The sequence below is a fragment of the Sciurus vulgaris genome (assembly GCF_902686455.1).
Source record: "Sciurus vulgaris genome assembly, chromosome: 5".
Taxonomy (NCBI): Eukaryota; Metazoa; Chordata; class Mammalia; order Rodentia; family Sciuridae; genus Sciurus; species Sciurus vulgaris.
The window spans coordinates 125,343,490-125,360,987 of NC_136465.1; the positions used below are offsets into that span (position 1 = coordinate 125,343,490).

Genomic DNA, 17,498 nt, shown 5'->3' on the forward strand with positions numbered 1-17,498 from the left:
CAAAGCCAGGTAGAGTTTCAGTGTCTAGAAACCTTTAAAATTCTACTTAAGGAAACTCAATGTCAAAACCAATTTCTTCCAAGATCTTTAAAAAAAAAAAAAATCATTAAATTTTCACATAAATACTGGAACCCTCAAAAGTTAACAGTTATGTCAAGCCACACTAACCTCAGATTACCCCTTTGATTTAGAAGCTCTGTATCTTTTCGCTTTCATCAAACGTTACATAGACCTACTCCAGTTTATTTTAAAAAATTCTCACTAAATTGTAATTGTATTTTTAAAGTAAAGTTTCCTCAGGTTGGAAAGACTTGGATGAACTGATATCGCATACCACCTTTCATTATGATTTCTCTACAAGAACTGCTGCCTTTGGTGTCTTTATCCTTCCTCTTGCTGAAGCTATCAGCTCTTCCATCTTGGCAATTAATTTATGATTATCTATTCCATGGCCTATCAGCCTTTCTTAGCATTTTAAGATAACTGTGCTCATCATCAGTCCTCCAAGGTAACTGCAGAAGCTCACTCTTCGCAGTGATTATGGCTTCCTGGGTCAAAAGAGTTTTTTATCCGGGTCCTGAGGATATAGTTTGTGTATAAGTACCTCATCCACTGAAACCACATTGGTAACTGAAATATTAGTACATTTACGTTCCACCACTCCACCACTGAGCCACATCCCCAGTCCTGTTTTGTATTTTATTTAGAGACAGTGACTCACTGAGTTGCTTAGTGCCTTGCTTTTGCTGAGGCTGGCTTTGAACTCTCGATGCTGTAGCCTCCAGAACTGCTGGGATACAGGTGTGGGCCACCACCCATCTCACTGTTTTCTTTTCTTTTATGTTTTTCTTTTATTATTTTTTTTAACAGTTTAATAAATAGTTCTCTCAATGACTACAGATATTTAAGGCTGTTTGGTAGTACTCAGAAACATCGCAGTAAATGGTGATTTTCCTGATCGATTCGTAGTCTTTAATAATTGTAAGAAATGTAAAACTGCTGTCAAACCAGTAAGACTGCATTTATGCATCTATTGTTTTCAGGATTGTTGGTAACCTGGGCATATTTCCCCCAAATAACTTTGCTTCCTTGTGTCACAAGGCCCAATTCGCTCACATTCACCTCAATGACTGTACCTTTGGTAATAACACCCAAAGTTGTATGTAGTGGGGATGAGGGATTCTTTTTCACACCAAGTATTGGTAGGCAGAAGGTGACTTTGGGTTTAGGATGTGTTACGTGGGCCTTGTTGAAATGAAAGCCCATTGGCCTAATGAATCTTTCATATTTAGGTGGTTTTCTTTTAATGCCATCTCCAGCAAAGCAGACTTTAGTAACCATCTTCTTCCAGGCCTTCTTTTTTTCTCTTCCCTGTTCGAATCACTTTAATACTTTAATACTTTTAATACTTCTGTTTCTCCCTGGGCAGGAACCTTGGGAAGGGGACTTCCCATTTTCCCACCTTCTCTTTTCGCTTTTGTTTAATCATGTTGGAAAGTACTTTTGCCCAAGTCTGTCCTTCTCTGTCTAGGAGATAGGCAGGAACTGCTTCCTGTGGAGTCTTCTCACCGTTCTTTTGTTTGGTGTTTCTCTTTTCATGCATCTTGATAGTCTTTCTCATTTGTATTCTCTCGGCATGGCACTGTTTATGGTAGAGCTTAGCTTTCAGGCCAATTAGTTTTTTTGCCTTCTTTGAATGTTCATGAGACTCTCGACTTTCTTTTTTTTCTTTTTCTCATGGTAATCCAAACGATATCCATAGCGTTTATGGTGTAATTCAATATTCATTTTGTGGCATGGTGACAGCCGCAGATCTGTGGGGTGCAGTCTCCAGGGTGAGTAGAAGCTTTTAATTTTCGGGTACAAAAGACCCATGAGTCGACTCCCTCATTGTTTCTTTACAGGGTAACTACAGAATATTTTTGCCCATGTTTTGTTTTTTGTTATGCCAATAAAAGACTTCACCATTGAAAGCAGTTCCCACTCTGTGCTGAGCCGTCTGTGGCTCTGCAGCGTTCCAGAGTGATCTGCATGTCTATCCAGCACACCAGCCCTAACCACACTCCTGCTCATGGGGTTTGGGCATTTCTACATGGCAGCTGTAGAACCTCCCACTAGTGGTCAAAGATGTGCTTCATGGTGCTGTAGACCTGTGGAATGTCCGGGCAGCACTAGGGCACAATAAGGAACACAGATACATCTGAGTGTCACCCCACACCCCATCTAGCTGCATAGTGCATAGGCCTGGTGGGGCCCAGGTTCCAGAGTAAAGATGTCCCAACCAGCGGACTGTGTCCTATCCCAGCTCAGTCAGACCCCACATGCGTCCACCACCACCTACTTCCTATTGATCAAAATTGGTGAGGCCATCTTTCTTGAAATCTCTATCTTCTTCATTCCTTCCATTTGTAGTCTTATCCTTTGTCTTCTATTAAATATGAACATTTCAGCCCATATTTCACGTTTTTCCATCCTCACCATCAGGCTTTTCCATGTCCATGTCTAATCAACATTGTTGATCTCATCTTGCTGTTCCTTGACCTCAATAGCACTAGGTAGTTAGTCTGACCTAGGGGATCTGTGCAATTATCTTCCATCTTTTTTTGTATTGGGACTCTGCAAGAGACAGAGGCAATGAGCCATGTCCTGTGGTCTAGTTTCCAGCTCCCTTTCTTCCAACATCTGTGTTACACAAACACTTATGGAAGAGCACTGTGTTGTAACTAAGTCATAACAACATCTCTCATGACTGAGTACTAACTGCATAAGGCACTAGATCATTTTATATGCGTCATCTCAGCTAAAACAATAACATGATTAGGTAGATATGAATATTGTGATCTCTGTTTTGCAAAATTTGAAAGCTCAAAATCACACAGGTGTTCTATGTCGGATACAGGATTCAGCCAGTCATATGGCACCAAAGTTTGTTATCTTACCCTTTGGTTCCCCCAAATGACTGTGTGGTCTGAGGAAAACATCCAGTGTCCATAGCACAAAGTTGACTGTTCAGTTTGGTAGATCAGAGATGCACACAAATAACTTTCCCTTAAGGCAATGTGGCATAAGTACAGAAAAAAAAAAAACAAAAAAAAAAAAAAACAAACCCACTGTGGTGCAGGAGATCCAGAGTCCAGAAAGCATTTCCCAGAAACCATGAAACTCGTCTTCGGAAGATAGATAGCATTTTAATGGGTAACTGAGCCATTCAAATTTATGTGTAATTTTATTCTGGCTTGCATTATTTATGCCATTCTTTTTATTGATTGTCACCTCAATTAGAGAAGTTTTTAAAGATGTCATGCATCTGTATTTTCCAATATCACTAGCATAAGTATGTCTATAGTAAATTAGAACAATTGTGATTATTTACCTAAAGCTAAATTTATTCATTAAACAATTAAACCGGGCTTTCCCAAAGCACATGTTACTAAATACCACTTTCTCCTAAATGTTCTCAGGACAGCCTCTATTTTATTAGATTCATCAACCTTTAAACATAAGCTTCATGGGTGAGTTTTCTCTACTTGGTTTAAGTGGCCCAAGGACGAGAACCCTGTGTATCCCATATCACTGAATCTTAGGAGCTTATAATGTGTGCACATACTAGTTGTTTAATAAATACTTGTTGAATGTATGAAACAGTTCTCTCAAATAATTCTTTCAAAAAAGACTTCCTTCAGATAGTGAGTTTATGCCAAACTCTTGGATATTCACAAATACACCTCAGCAAATGAAATCTCTAAGGATCCTGCAGTTATCTATTTAAAATTAGTTATACAGTTTATTAAACTAAAACTATATTGACCAAAGAACTACCAGTCTTTATTTTCCTGAGAAACATTTATTACATTCTGTAAAATCACTATTGAGAAGAGACTTTTAGTGTTGTGGCTCAGAAATGCGATGTCCCCCAAAAGCTCATGTGTGGGACAATGCAAGAAGGTTTAGAGGTGAAATGATATTGGATTATAAGAGTCTTAACCTAATTAGTGCATTAATCTTCTGGTAGGGATTCACTGAGTGGTGACTATAGGTGAAGTAGGGTGTGGCTAGAGGAGGTGGGTCCTTGGGGTATGCCTTTGGGATCTATATTTTGTGAGCTGAGCTTAGTCTCTCTTCACTTCCTGGTGCTATGTCCCAAGCTGCTTTTCCTCAGTTACATACTTCCACCATGATGTCCTGTCTCATCTCAGGCCCTGAGGAATAGAGTCAGTCATCTATGGACTGAGACCTCTGAAACCATGCACCCCCAAATAAACTTATCCTCTTTTAATTGTTCTTGTCTGTATCTTGGTTGCAGCAAGGACAAAACCGACCGAAACACTTAGGAAAGGCATTTAGGGGGTGAGTAAGTAGGAATTTGGTAAGGATTTTTATGGTACTCAGGATTGAACCCAGGGCTTTGTGCCTGCTGGGTGGACACTCTGCCACTGAGCTACATCCCCAACTGAGAAGGAGGAATTTGGATACAGAAATCATCATGGAATGCTTTTGCTACTATGTATTCCCTTACAAATGTCTTCTTTAAAAAAAAAAAAGGGTCTCACTGTTGCCCAGATTGACCTTGCTCTCTGGGCTTAAGCGATCTTCCTACCTCTACCTCAATTAAAGGCTTTTACTCAAAGTAGCCTGCCTGATAGGGGAGGAATAATTTATTGATCTGTTTCCAATATATAGCCACAAGCTTAACTTATTTATAAGGACCATGGGAGAATTAGCTTCAAAGGATTCAAGCAGGAATAATAATAAAGATGAGGGGTCGGAAGACCTGTCTTTGAAGCAAGGTTAAATGAGTTCAAGTAATTTTATTTAAAGGAAACATAAAAATGATAAGGGAGGACAGACCTAATGAAATAAAACCCAGCCCAGTACATGAAATAGGTCTCTGTGTAGGCTTCTTGCTTTTTGTCACCGTATGCCTGTAAGCCCAAAAGCCAGTCCTGGTTAATGTCTGCCTTCAAGTTCAGCATTATCTCTGATTCCAGAATCTATGCTAGCAGTCATTTCCTGCTGCTGCAGTCAACATCAAAGCTCCGCTCACCCTCTTTTTGAGACTAACATTAAATAAATGCTTACTATGTATTAAGCAATGTGCCAAGTACATTTTATGCATCATTATTCATTCATTTGGTGAATTTTTGTGGGTCAGTCAGCCCTGGGACATATCAGTGAATAAAATAGACAATTTCTGACTCTTGGAAAGTATTCACTAGTGGGTAGAGATGGACAGTAAATAATGAACAGAAGAAATAAGTAAATATATAGCATATAGGAAGGTGATAAATATTATGAAAAATACAATAGGGAAAGAAGAAAGCATGTTTGTATGTAAGGGGAGGTGGGCTGCCATTTAAATAATTTGGACAGGGAGAAATTCACTAAGGAGGTGCTAGTTGAGGAAATATTGGGAACCCTTGAGCAAATTAACTGTGTGACCATCTGGGGGAAGAACAGTGTGGCTAGAAGGAAAAATCAACATGAAAGCCCTAAATCAAGAATGTGTGTGTTGAGTTCAGGAAGGGTGAAGAGGTGTGTGGGCTGGGTGCTGGGGGTCAGGATATTAGTACAGGTGATTAGAATAATACTGTAAGCTTATTTTAAGTTTCCTTGGGACTGCAAAGGGAGATAAAAGAGGGTACTAAGTTGTTCAGGTTGAAGAAGTTAAGAATGGGAAAGATTTCTTTAAGGCCATATACCTCTAACTAACAGACCATATATCTCTAACAGATCTGTACCTTAACTAACAGGTCAGTACTCTTTGGAGGCTTTAAAATGTTACAAAAACATTGGGTTTTACTTGAAGAGAATGGGGAGTCATTGCAGGATTATGAGCAGAGCAACGTCATGCATGACTTGTTTTAGTCCTCTCACTGGCTAGGAGGATAAGAATGGAAACAAGGCCTTGGGTCAGGAAGTGATTGCTACTATGCAGGAATGCAGGCTACCAATGATTAGGGTGCAGACCAAATAGTAATGGTGGATTTGGTGAGAATTGGTCAGAGATGGGATATGTATACTGAACACAGAGCGACAGGTAGATCTGGAAAGGTGTATGAGAGGGAGGGAGAGAGAAAGGGAGAGAGAGAGGGAGAGAGAGAAGTCAAGGATGATTGCAAGAGTTATTATCATCAATTAATCCTTTCAGTCAGGTTGGTTGTACATATGAGAAAACTGAGGCTTCAAGAAACATTACTCTAGATTATTAGCTAATAAGTGGCAAAGTTGAATCTGAACCCAACACAGTCTGATGCTAATGACTGGGCTTCTTAACCATAATGCCGTATGGCATAGGGAGGCATTGAGATATTATGGTGAAATTTGACCTTGGATTTCCAAAGAAATTGATTTCAGCAATATTTTCTAGTTTAGTACCTACCTTGAACCCCAGTTTCATTAGCATATTTTATGCCTTTAACCTTAGTTAGTGACTGTATTCCCTTCTTTTCTGAATCTCCTACTTCTTTGTTTTAAAAATTTAAAAAAAATTTAGTGTATTATAGTTTTCCATAACAGTGGGGTTCATTGTGGCATGTTCATAAATGCATATAATAGATTTTTCTCCCTTTCAATTCCCAGTGCTCTTCCCTACCATCCTCTCTCCCCGCATCTCCTTCCTTTACTCTACTGGTCTCCTACTTCTGATGTCTGTTGCCACTTTTAAACTTTCTGGCCATTTGGAAATTCATGATTGGCTTAATTTCCCCCGGTCGTGGGCTTGGTTTAGATTTCCTCCAAAGTTTTCCTGTTCCCATTTGCAAACCTGCATATTTCAGAGCTATTTTCCAATATTTGTAGACTTGCTCTAGTTAATTGCCCTAGTCACTTTAAAAAGCTAAAATCATATGACTTTCCATGAGTTGAAAGGGAGCGTCTGATAGGGAGAGCCATGCTGACAGTGCCATCCCTGTGTTCTCTGTTCAAGGTGGAAGAGGAAGACGCTGCAAAAGAACCCAGCTTGGAGGCGCCAGGCAGGACAGATCTGTTAGTTAGAGATATATGGCCTCAAGGAAATCTTTCCCATTCTTAACTTCTTCAACCTGAATCAACTTAGTATCCTCTTTTATCTCCCTTTGCAGTCCCAAGGAAACTTAAAATAAACTTACAGTATTATTCTAATCACTGGTACTAATATTCCTCCTGCAGAGGAAACTACCAATACCAGGGAGAATATTTTGATATAGGCGTAGAGTAGAAGGTCAGTTCCCCAATGGTTGGGGTGTTCTGTGATACCCAGGTCTCAGAGGAGGGTGAAGATGCTAAGGATGACAGAAGAAAATGAAGCTCCTGGTTTGAGGAAGAGGAGAAGGTGAACAGCAGAGATGGACAGATAGACAAAGAAGAGGAGAAATAAGAACTTCAACTTAGAGGAAGGCTGTCCAGGGTACTGAGATCATTTCCACATTCCACCATCCAATCTACAGAACATCTGCTCATCTCCAACGACTTGCTGTGAATGAGGGTTGCTGTGAATCTCAGGAAGAGAACCAGTTTTAGGTTTGGGTCGTCATAAGGTAGGACAAGAGTTTGGTATGGGGACAAAAATCCAAGGAACACTGGAGGCAGGAGAGAGCTTTGGATGCCAGTGGTCATGAAATAAAGAAAGTCAGGCAATTTCATCTAGATCTCACCAGTGGGAATGTTCCCAGCTGTATTACCTCAAATGGATTGAATCTTTTTCAATCTATACTCTTATGTTAATTCATTTTCTCTTCCTGACGACTCTAGTTCCACAATCTCTCAAATTGAAGTCTTACTCAACTCAAATGCCATCCCTTTGGACAGCTTGATCACCCAGCATGGAGTGAATTTTCTCACATAGCAGGCGGTGTGAAGTTTTGCACATACCCCCCCATTGTTTAAGGTGAATTTTAAACTTTAGGAAAATAGAGACTTATTGAATTTTCAAAATAATAACTTGTACTGTCTTCTGCAGGCAATATTATTTTGAAAGCATGATAAAAATTAAGTCAGATTTCTTAAGAGAAAAAATTGAATTCATAGAAATAGTATGCAGATGTGGATATAGAGATATTTTCCTACTATCCAAATGCCTTTGCATCCCATTATTTCATGTCAGGTATGCCTTCCCTCCTCCCCCACCCATTTCTCATACCATTCAACATGATTTTTCTCTGATCTTACCACAACCTGATATATCATGTATCTATTTGTGTATTTGTTGACTATTTGTCTCCTGCCACCAGAATATAAGTTTCATGGAAGCAGAAATCACGTTTTAATCTCTGCTGTATCTTTCAGTGCCTGGGAACCAGTGTCTGCCTGGTTCATAGTTTGGCCCTCAAATAATTACATGAATGAATCAATAGCTGTGAATACAACTGTGTCTTTCTGCCACCATTTATGACATTCTAGCAGTTGACAACATACGTGTTATATATTATTTTTTGCCTAATAAGGTAAATCACTCAAGAACTTAGTATGTAACTCTTTATCTATGAATAGGAATAAAGAAGTGAAAGGAAAATCAGAAAAGAATTACTTCTCTTAAATTGAAGTGTGATATCTAGGTTTAAAGTTTACAAGATAATTTATTGCAATCATTTATTTTTTGATGACTTGAGGAGATACATTTGCCCATCTGCATAACTTATCTACAACTCAAAACTGTACTATTATTATTATTATTACTATTAATTATTACTTATTTGTACTGGGGATAGAACACAGGGGCACTCTACCACTGAGCCACATCCACAGCCTTTTTTATTTTTTGAGACCCGGGTCTCACTAAGTGCTAAGGCAGGTTTTGATCTTACGATCCTCCTCCAGCCTCTGGAGTCACTGAGATTACAGATGTGTGCCACACCTGGCCTGTAACGGTACATATATTTTTTTAGAAGTCTGATTCTAGGTATGCTAAAGAAATCTACTAGGCCAATTTACAGTGACTATACCAGATTTTTCATATACATAAAACTTAGGTCTGAAGGAAACTTTTGAAGTCTAGTCCAAGATAATTATTTTATTCTATAAGTTGAAAAAAATGGAGAACAGAAAATCAAGTGGTTTGCTCGAAGGACATGCATGTGAATTTAAAGGTAGGACCTAGACTGCAGCTCAGGAGAGCTCTTGCTTCACTACACTGACCAGCTTCTCTGTATTGCTGCAAGTGTGATAGTTCTGCCCAGTTTCCCTGTGGTCTTTGCGTTTATTTTCTGCTTGCAGAGTTGATCTCACCTGGAGGTGTGTCTATTCATTCATTTCTCTGTTTCTGGTGACCTCTAGGCCTAAGAATAATCTTTACTAAAATTAATAATCTCTTTCTACTCTGGTCTTCCACATCATTTTTTTCCTCTTTCTTTATGTGAATGTTCAGCATCTTTTCCCTCTCTCTCTTTTGGTGACTTCCTATACTCTAAAATGTGTTCGACTCCCTCTATTTATGGTCACTAGTAATCATATTACATGTTTTCACATGTTCACATTCATGGCAAGTTTTTCATCTTATCATTGAAATTTAAACCTCTTGAAATGAATATTAAAATAAAATGATATACAACTATATATTTCTCAGAACTAAAAACAATGACCAACTGCTGGGTATGGTGGTATATGTCTGTAATCCAAGCCACTCTGAAGGCTGTAGTAGGAGCATCACAATTTTGAGGCCAGCCCTCAGCAACTGGGTGAGATACTCTCTCAAGATAAAATTTAGATTCTATATCTAAATCTCCTCCAGAAACCTCCTCCAGAAAACTTCTAGACCTTATCAATGAATTCAGCAAAATAGCAGGCTATAAAATCAACACGCATAAATCTAAAGCATTTTTATATGCAAGCGACGAAACGGCTGAAAGGGAAATGAGGAAAAGAACCCCATTTGCAACAGCCTTGAAAAAAATAAAATACTGGGAATCAATCTAACCAAAGAGGTAAAAGATCTCTACAATGAAAACTACAAAAAATTGAAGAAAGAAAATTGAGGAAGACCTTAGAAGATGGAAAGATTTCCCATGTTCTTGGATAGGCAGAATTAATATGGTCAAAATGGCCATACTACCAAAAGTGGCAATACAGATTCAATGCAATTCCCAATTAAAATCCCAATGACATACCTTACAGAAATAGAGCAAGCAATCATGAAATTCATCTGGAAGAATAAGAAACCCCAGAATAGCTAAAGCAATCCTTAGCAGGAAGAATGAAACAGGGGGGTATCACAATACCAGAACTTCAACTATATTACAAAGCAATAGTAACAAAAATGGCATGGTATTGGTACCAAAATAGACAGGTAGATCAATGGTACAGAATAGAGGACACGGACACAAACCCAAATAAATACAATTTTCTCATACTAGACAAAGGGGTCAAAAATATACAATGGAGAAAAGATAGCCTCTTCAACAAATGGTGCTGGGAAAACTGGAAATCCATATGCAACAGAATGAAAGTAAACTCCTATCTCTCACTCTGCACAAAACTCAACTCGCAATGGATCAAGGACCTTGGAATCAGACCAGAGACCTGGCATTTTCTAGAAGAAAAAGTAGGTCCAAATCTTCAACTTGTTGGCTTAGGATCAGACTTCCTTAACAGGACTCCCAATAGCACAAGAAATAAAAGCAAGAATCAACAACTGGGATAGATTTAAACTAAAAAGCTTTCTCTCAGCAAAGGAAACTATCAGCAATGCGAAAGAGAGAGCCTACAGAGTGGGAGAATATCTTTGCCACTCATACTTCAGATAGAGCACTAATTTCCAGATATATAAAGAACTCAAAAAACCTCTACACCAAGAATACAAATAACCCAATCAACAAATGGGCTAAGGATATGAACAGACGCTTCACAGAAGATCTACAATCAATCAACAAACATATGGAAAAATGTTCACCATCTTTAGTAATAAGAGAAATGCAAATCAAAACTACCCTAAGATTCCATCTCACCCCAATTAGAATGGCAATTATCAAGAATACAAGCAACAATAGGTGTTGGAGAGGATGTGGGGCAAAAGGTACACTCATACATTGCTGGTGGGGATGAAAAGTTAGTGCAACTACTCTGGAAAGCAGTGTGGAGATTCCTTAGAAATCTTGGAATGGACCTACCATTTGACCCAGCTATCCCACTCCTTGGCCTATACCCAAAGGACTTAAATCAGCATACTACAGAGATACAGCCACATCAATGTTCATAGCTGCTCAATTCACAATAGCAGACTGTGGAACCAACCTAGATGCCCTTCAATTGATGAATGGATAAAGAAACTGTGGTATATATATACAATGGAATATTACTCAGCTATAAAGAATAATAAAATTATGGCATTTGCAGGCAATGGATGAAATGGAGAATATCATGCTAAGTGAGATAAGCCAATCTCAAAAAATCCAAAAGAGGAATGATCTCACTGATAAACGGATGATGACACATAATGGGGGGTGGGGAGGGGGGCAAGAATGGAGGAAGGAGGGAATGTATAGAGGGAAAAGAGAGTGGGAGGGGTGGGGGGAAGGAAAAAAAGATAAAATTTAATGTGCTGGGAATGTAGCTCAGTGATAGACATGCCTGGGTTCAATCTCTAGCACTACAAAAAGTAAAAACAAAAATAAAAACAACACAACCATACCAAGTGTTTGATATGGAGCAACTGGAGTTTCTTATCCACTGCTCCTGGGAATGCAAAACTGCAAAATCACTTTGGAAAAATAGTTTGGCAATATCTTTAAAAGTCAAACATACAACTCTCTTATGATCCAGCATTGCACTCATAGGTAATTACTCAAGATCAATGAAGGCATATATCCTTATAAAGAATTGTACACAAATATCCATAGCAACCTTATTCAGTAGTCCAAAGTGGTTACAACCCAAATGTCATTAGTAGTTCAATGAATAAACAAACTATGTTATATTCATACAAGAGAAAACTACTAAGCAATAAAAATGAACTACAGATACATATAAAAATATGCCTCAATCTCAAAATAATTTTACTAATAAAATAATCCTGGCAAAAAATTATATATAATTCATTTATATAATGTTCCAGAAATGAGAACTTGTCTATAGTGACAAAAAGCAGAACAATGGCTTCCAGAGCACCAAGGAAGATAAAGGAATACAAAGAAATTGTAGGAAAAAGTTTTGGTCTTGAAGCATAAGTTCAGTGGCTTGATTTAGAGATGGTTTCACAGGTAGCAAACTGATCGAATTGTACATTTTAGATAAGGGCAATTTCTGGTAGGACAATTAGACCTCAAATGGTGGTTTAAAATTTTTTTCAGACACTTGGAGGCTGAAACTATGCCTTTTCTTTACTAGCTCTCTGAAATGCTTAGTAACAAAATACACAACTTCTGTGGACTAAGTAAATATTTACTGAAATATTTTGATTTAATAATAGTTTACAAGTGTCCCCTAGAACCATGAATTTTAGGTATTGTCCTGACATTAAGAATAGTTCAATTAATATCTACTCATATTATTAAGTTTTTCTTAAAAAGCAATGAAATATGAGAGGTGCTTTTGATGAATTTATAACCAGGCTGATTTTGACATATCCAGGGAAACAGGTATTTCCTATTCTACATGAAAACAAAGTTTACTGATTCTATAAATATTAAGGCATTTCTACAACCCCCCAAAACCAAAGGCCAAATGTTCCTCTGATAAGTGGATGCTGATCCATAATGTGGGGCTGGGGGTAGAGGACAAGAGAGGAACAGAGGAACTTTAGATTGGGCAGAGGGGATTGAGGGGGAGTGGAGAGGTTATGGGGGAGGGAAAGATGGTGGAATGAGATGGACATTATTACCCTATGTACCTGTATGATCGCACAAAAGGTGTGACTCTACATTACATACAACCAGAGAAATAAAAAGTTGTGCTCCATTTGTGTATAATGAGTCAAATGCATTCTGCTGTCATGTATAACTAACTAGAACAAATGATTAAAAAAGTATTAAGGCATTTTATGTAAAAAATGAGTCAGGCTAGTTTTTCATCACACAAATTAAATATTTAAATGATTTTGTTTTCCAGTAATTGTAATATTATATGATGCTCATGAGGAAAATTTCACCTGTGTCTTGCTAATGACAACAATATTTTCTATTTGTTAAATGTGGATGATATTCCACACCAGGAACTTTATTGAATTAAACTTACTTAAATTAAGACTCAGAGAAATTAGTGATTAGACTAAGGTTATACAATCCATAACTAGTGGAGGTGAGATTTGAATCAAATTTGTCAGACTTCAATGTGCAGTATTTTTGTAGCTCTGAATCTCTTGGTTTTTCTACAGGAATGACATGGATTCAATATTGCTAACTACTGTTAAAGTCAAATGTAAATTCCCTGGTTTCGAATGGATTAGAAACATAGATGATTAAAATTTGTATATTTAATACCAAGCTAAAAGCTACTAAAAATTTACACATATACCTAACTGCAGTTTAACCCTTTTACATCTAAATGGTACTTATTTCCCTCACAGCATTTCATATTTTAATTCTTCTATCTCTTTTTAATATAACTTTTATGTCCAAGTTACTAATACAGTAAGTTACATGACTGAAGGTTTTCCTGGTTCTTATCTAAATTTCCAATAGGTTTGGACATTTTCAGTGTGACCTGGAAATTTCCTAGAGGCAAATTTGTGGCATCTGGCATGTGGAAAGTTTCTCTTATGTGGGGTTGCTCAGATATTGCATTCTCTGACTTCTGCCCACTCTTTCACTCCTACTTTAAATGTTCTCCCACTGTGATTAACTTCAGTTTTCCTAACCGCATGAAACACAAAAAAGGCCAGTTACTTAAGGCAGCAGTGGTGCAAATAGCTGCCCAGTAATGCTGGTAATAGTTTCCTTTGCTATTGTAGCAGATCTAACAGACTCAAAGAAAGGAAAGGACAGAAAGAGGTGGGTGGCTTGCAGCCTTATTCATAAGACAATTTTCTGTTTGTTTGTTTGTTTTTGCAGTGCTGGGTATGGAACCCAGGGCCTCGTGCATGCTAGCAAGCACTTTACCATGGCTCTCATAAAACTATTTTTGTTTTAAATACTCCACTCTGATCTTAGCATTCCTCCATTTTGATAATTACTAGCCTCAAGGACAGCCATGTTTGGTAGAAAATATGGCAAAAACCAAAAAAAAAAAAAAAAAAAAAAATTAGGGAGAGTTAAGTTGGTTCAAGCAACAAAAATTAAAATTTTAGTTAAGAGACATTTTGGTTTAATCAATTTTTTTAAACTTATAGTAATTAGCCTGACTTTCTCAACAACTATGAGTATGGACTCATCTGTTTGGATATGCTGTATGGACCATTTAGAAACAGCAATATCACAAGTACTCCTCTGTGACAAGAAGAGTTCTTTGGATGAAAAGCATTCATGGGGAGGATAAGTAGAAAGATGAGATAGTGTCTTTTAGAACAGAACCATTCATATTAAGTAGGCAGCTAATGCACACGAACCCATAAAATAATAACAAAGGACCACCTATGACCTGACTGCCATAAATAAAATATAGATATTCACTATGGCCTGAGATAAAGAGCTTGGCGGTCATTTACTTTTACTATGTGTAAGACATATCAGGGTGATTTTTCAGGATAAGGATAAAAAATAAGGCCCTTCTTCTTTGCCAGTAGAATTTAGACCCTGAGAAGTTGGAGCAAGCGGCCAGGTATTTGAAAGTAGAGGAATATCCTGAGGAAAGACATCAAGGCATTAATTATAGAGTGTTCAGAAAAAAATACAACTGCAGTGATGTGAGTGACACAGAGCAGCTGGAGATGGAGCCAGGGGTGGTGTGGTGGGTGAAGTAGACACTAAATGACTTTTTTTTGTGGGTAATGGGGAGACATCAGAGGTTTGATATGAGAAGGAGCATGATCAGAACTATTGAGGAAGAGGAGAAAAGAGCCCAGGACAGAACTTTGAGGAAATTCAAGTTTTATTGGATAGATAGAAGAATGCACATATAAGGAAAGAGAAGCAGCAGCCAGAAAAGTAGGAAGAAAACGAGGATGCAAGTGAACTCTGAAACCAAGAGCAACCACATTTTAAGATTGGTGGTCAATAGACAGGTCAGACAAATGAAGACCAAGATACACTGGGTTTATCACACAGAGGCCCTTGGATTTCTTGGCAAGTTGGGTGACAAGGGCAAGATCTGAGGAGATTGACTTGTGACTGGTGGGTGAGGAAATTCAGAGAGTGTTTTGTGTCTGTTTGGTTGTAAAATGGGTAAATAAAGTGAAAAATTTATCCCCCAAATTAATGAGCTTATACATCCTGTTCCTTAAGACATTTAAGTCTGTTTTGATTTTAAAAAACAGCATTTCAAACAAACTACAAAGAAAAGAACTTAAAAGTTATCTTCCAAAATCCTTGAGTAAAACTGACCTTTCACAAAGGTGTATTTCATTTAGCAGGGCCAGTGAGAACCTAATGGTCCCTGTTGTGTATCCCAGTGTGCAACAATAGAAGCTGATGGCTTTTGAAACTTGGAATGACTTGATTAAAGAAATGTTCACAAACATTAACCTGGCAATGGGTGTATAAGATGGACTGAAGAGTACAAGTCACAAATCATTGCTGAACTTCCAGCTTTGCAGGTGTGGAAACAGTACATGTATATGACTGTGTGTGCATTTGCTTGAATGATCAGTTTAGTAATTTTGTCTCATTCATTCCATATGTTGGGTTCACTCATTCTTGTTCTAACATCTTATCTTATAGTTCAGTCTCTGAACAGAGTGGATCCATTGAACTATCGTCATCAAGAGTCTGACAGACTGGGAAGCAGCTTCCTGAGAGAATAATACTAGGTGAACAATTACAGTAGTATAATTATATTTATATGACTCACAACTGGATGCCACTAAGATTCTGTTCACAATGAATAATAGGTCTGCACTTTGGGAGTATTCAGGAAAAGAAGAAACATTCAGAAACCTAGGCTAGTAGAAGCTAATAGAATTGAGAAGACAAAGTGTTAAAATAACTAACATGCAAGTGAAACTAGAGGAAGATATCTTAGTCTATTTTGTGTTGCTATAACCCAGGGGCTGGGTACTTCATAAAGAAAGGAGTTTTATTTGGCTCATGGTTTTGGAGGAGGGATATTCAAGAGCGCAGCACCAGCATTGGCTTAGCTTCTGCTGAAGGCCTTGTGCTGTGTCACAAGAAGGCAGAGAAACGAGTGTGTGCAGAGAGGAGGCACACATGCTAATTTGAAGGGTAAAGGAGCTTGACCCACTTTATAGCAGTCAGCTCTGTAGTAACTAATCCAGTCCCAGAAGCTAACCCTTTCCTGTGAGGTGGCATGAATCCTTTGAAGGTAGTGCACTATGTCCCAGTCACCTCCTCCTAAAGATCCAACTCTTAAATGTCCTGTTATTGTTTAGTTATGAGGTGTTCCCCAAAAGATCATGTGTGAGACAATGCGAAGAGTTTCAGAGGTGATGCAATTAGATTATGAACCTAATCAGTGGATTAGTGCATGAATATAGATTAACGGGGCAGTAACCTTAGTTAGGTACCATGTGGCTGGAGAGGGTAGGCCACTGGGGATGTGCCTTTGGAAGTATATATTTTATCCCTGATGAGAGGAGTTCTCTCTCTGCTTTCTGCTTGTCATGTCCTGAGCTGCTTTCCTTTGCCAAACTCTTTTGCCATGATGTTCTGCTTCACCTTGGGCCCAGAGTTGGCTGTTAATAGATTGAGACCACTGAAACCATGAGCCAAAATAAACTTCTCTTCTACAGGTCCTTGAACCACAGGGACAAAAATTTGACTAAACTGTGTCCGAATGCTGTTACATTGGAGACCAAGCTTCTGGCACATGAACCTTTGGGAGACAACCCACACCCAAATCAAACCAGAAGATTTTGGAAAGACTCAAGTCCAATTGGAGATGTTCTAGTGTTGCACAACTCACAAGTGCTTGCCACTATGGTTATGTTCATCAGCATCTAGTTAGCAGAGGGCAGCAGGCCTGTGTTCCAGGTGTGCTTATGCTAATAATATTATCTAAATCTTTAATTGTGTACTAAGGCCATTTGTAATTGCATTTGTTGGGCTGGTGTTGTGGCTCAGTGGCAAAGCCCTTGCCTAGCACATATGAGGCACTGGGTTTAATTCTCAGCACCACATAAAAATAAATAAATAAAATAAAAGTATTATGTCCGTCTACAACCAAAAAAAAAAAAAAAAAAAAAAAAAAAAGATTGTTATGAGATGTGGCAAAAATCCAAAACCAAATAAAAAAACAACCCCACCAGAACAAAACCAAATGAAAAACCACATCTGGTTTATTTTGATGCCTTTATTTTATTTTATTTTTTTTGCCACCAACCTTCCAGTTTTAAGTGTTGTGAAGATCCACAAATTTATATTTGTAGTTCTCTTTGAAAATTTGTGTGCAGACACTGAAACACAGGCCTGTCTTTCAGCCATCTAAACTGAGGCCTAATATAAGTACTTTTATTCCTGTGAGCTGTTAGGATAATTAGTACT

General features: G+C 38.1%; 1 pseudogene across 1 annotated transcript; it reads right to left on the reverse strand.

The window, feature by feature from the left end:
* Nucleotides 1–982: 982 nt before the first annotated feature.
* Nucleotides 983–1,862, reverse strand: LOC306661449 (ribosome biogenesis protein NSA2 homolog; annotated as a pseudogene). The gene has a single exon. The product of its transcript is annotated as a ribosome biogenesis protein NSA2 homolog (transcript).
* Nucleotides 1,863–17,498: the final 15,636 nt, after the last annotated feature.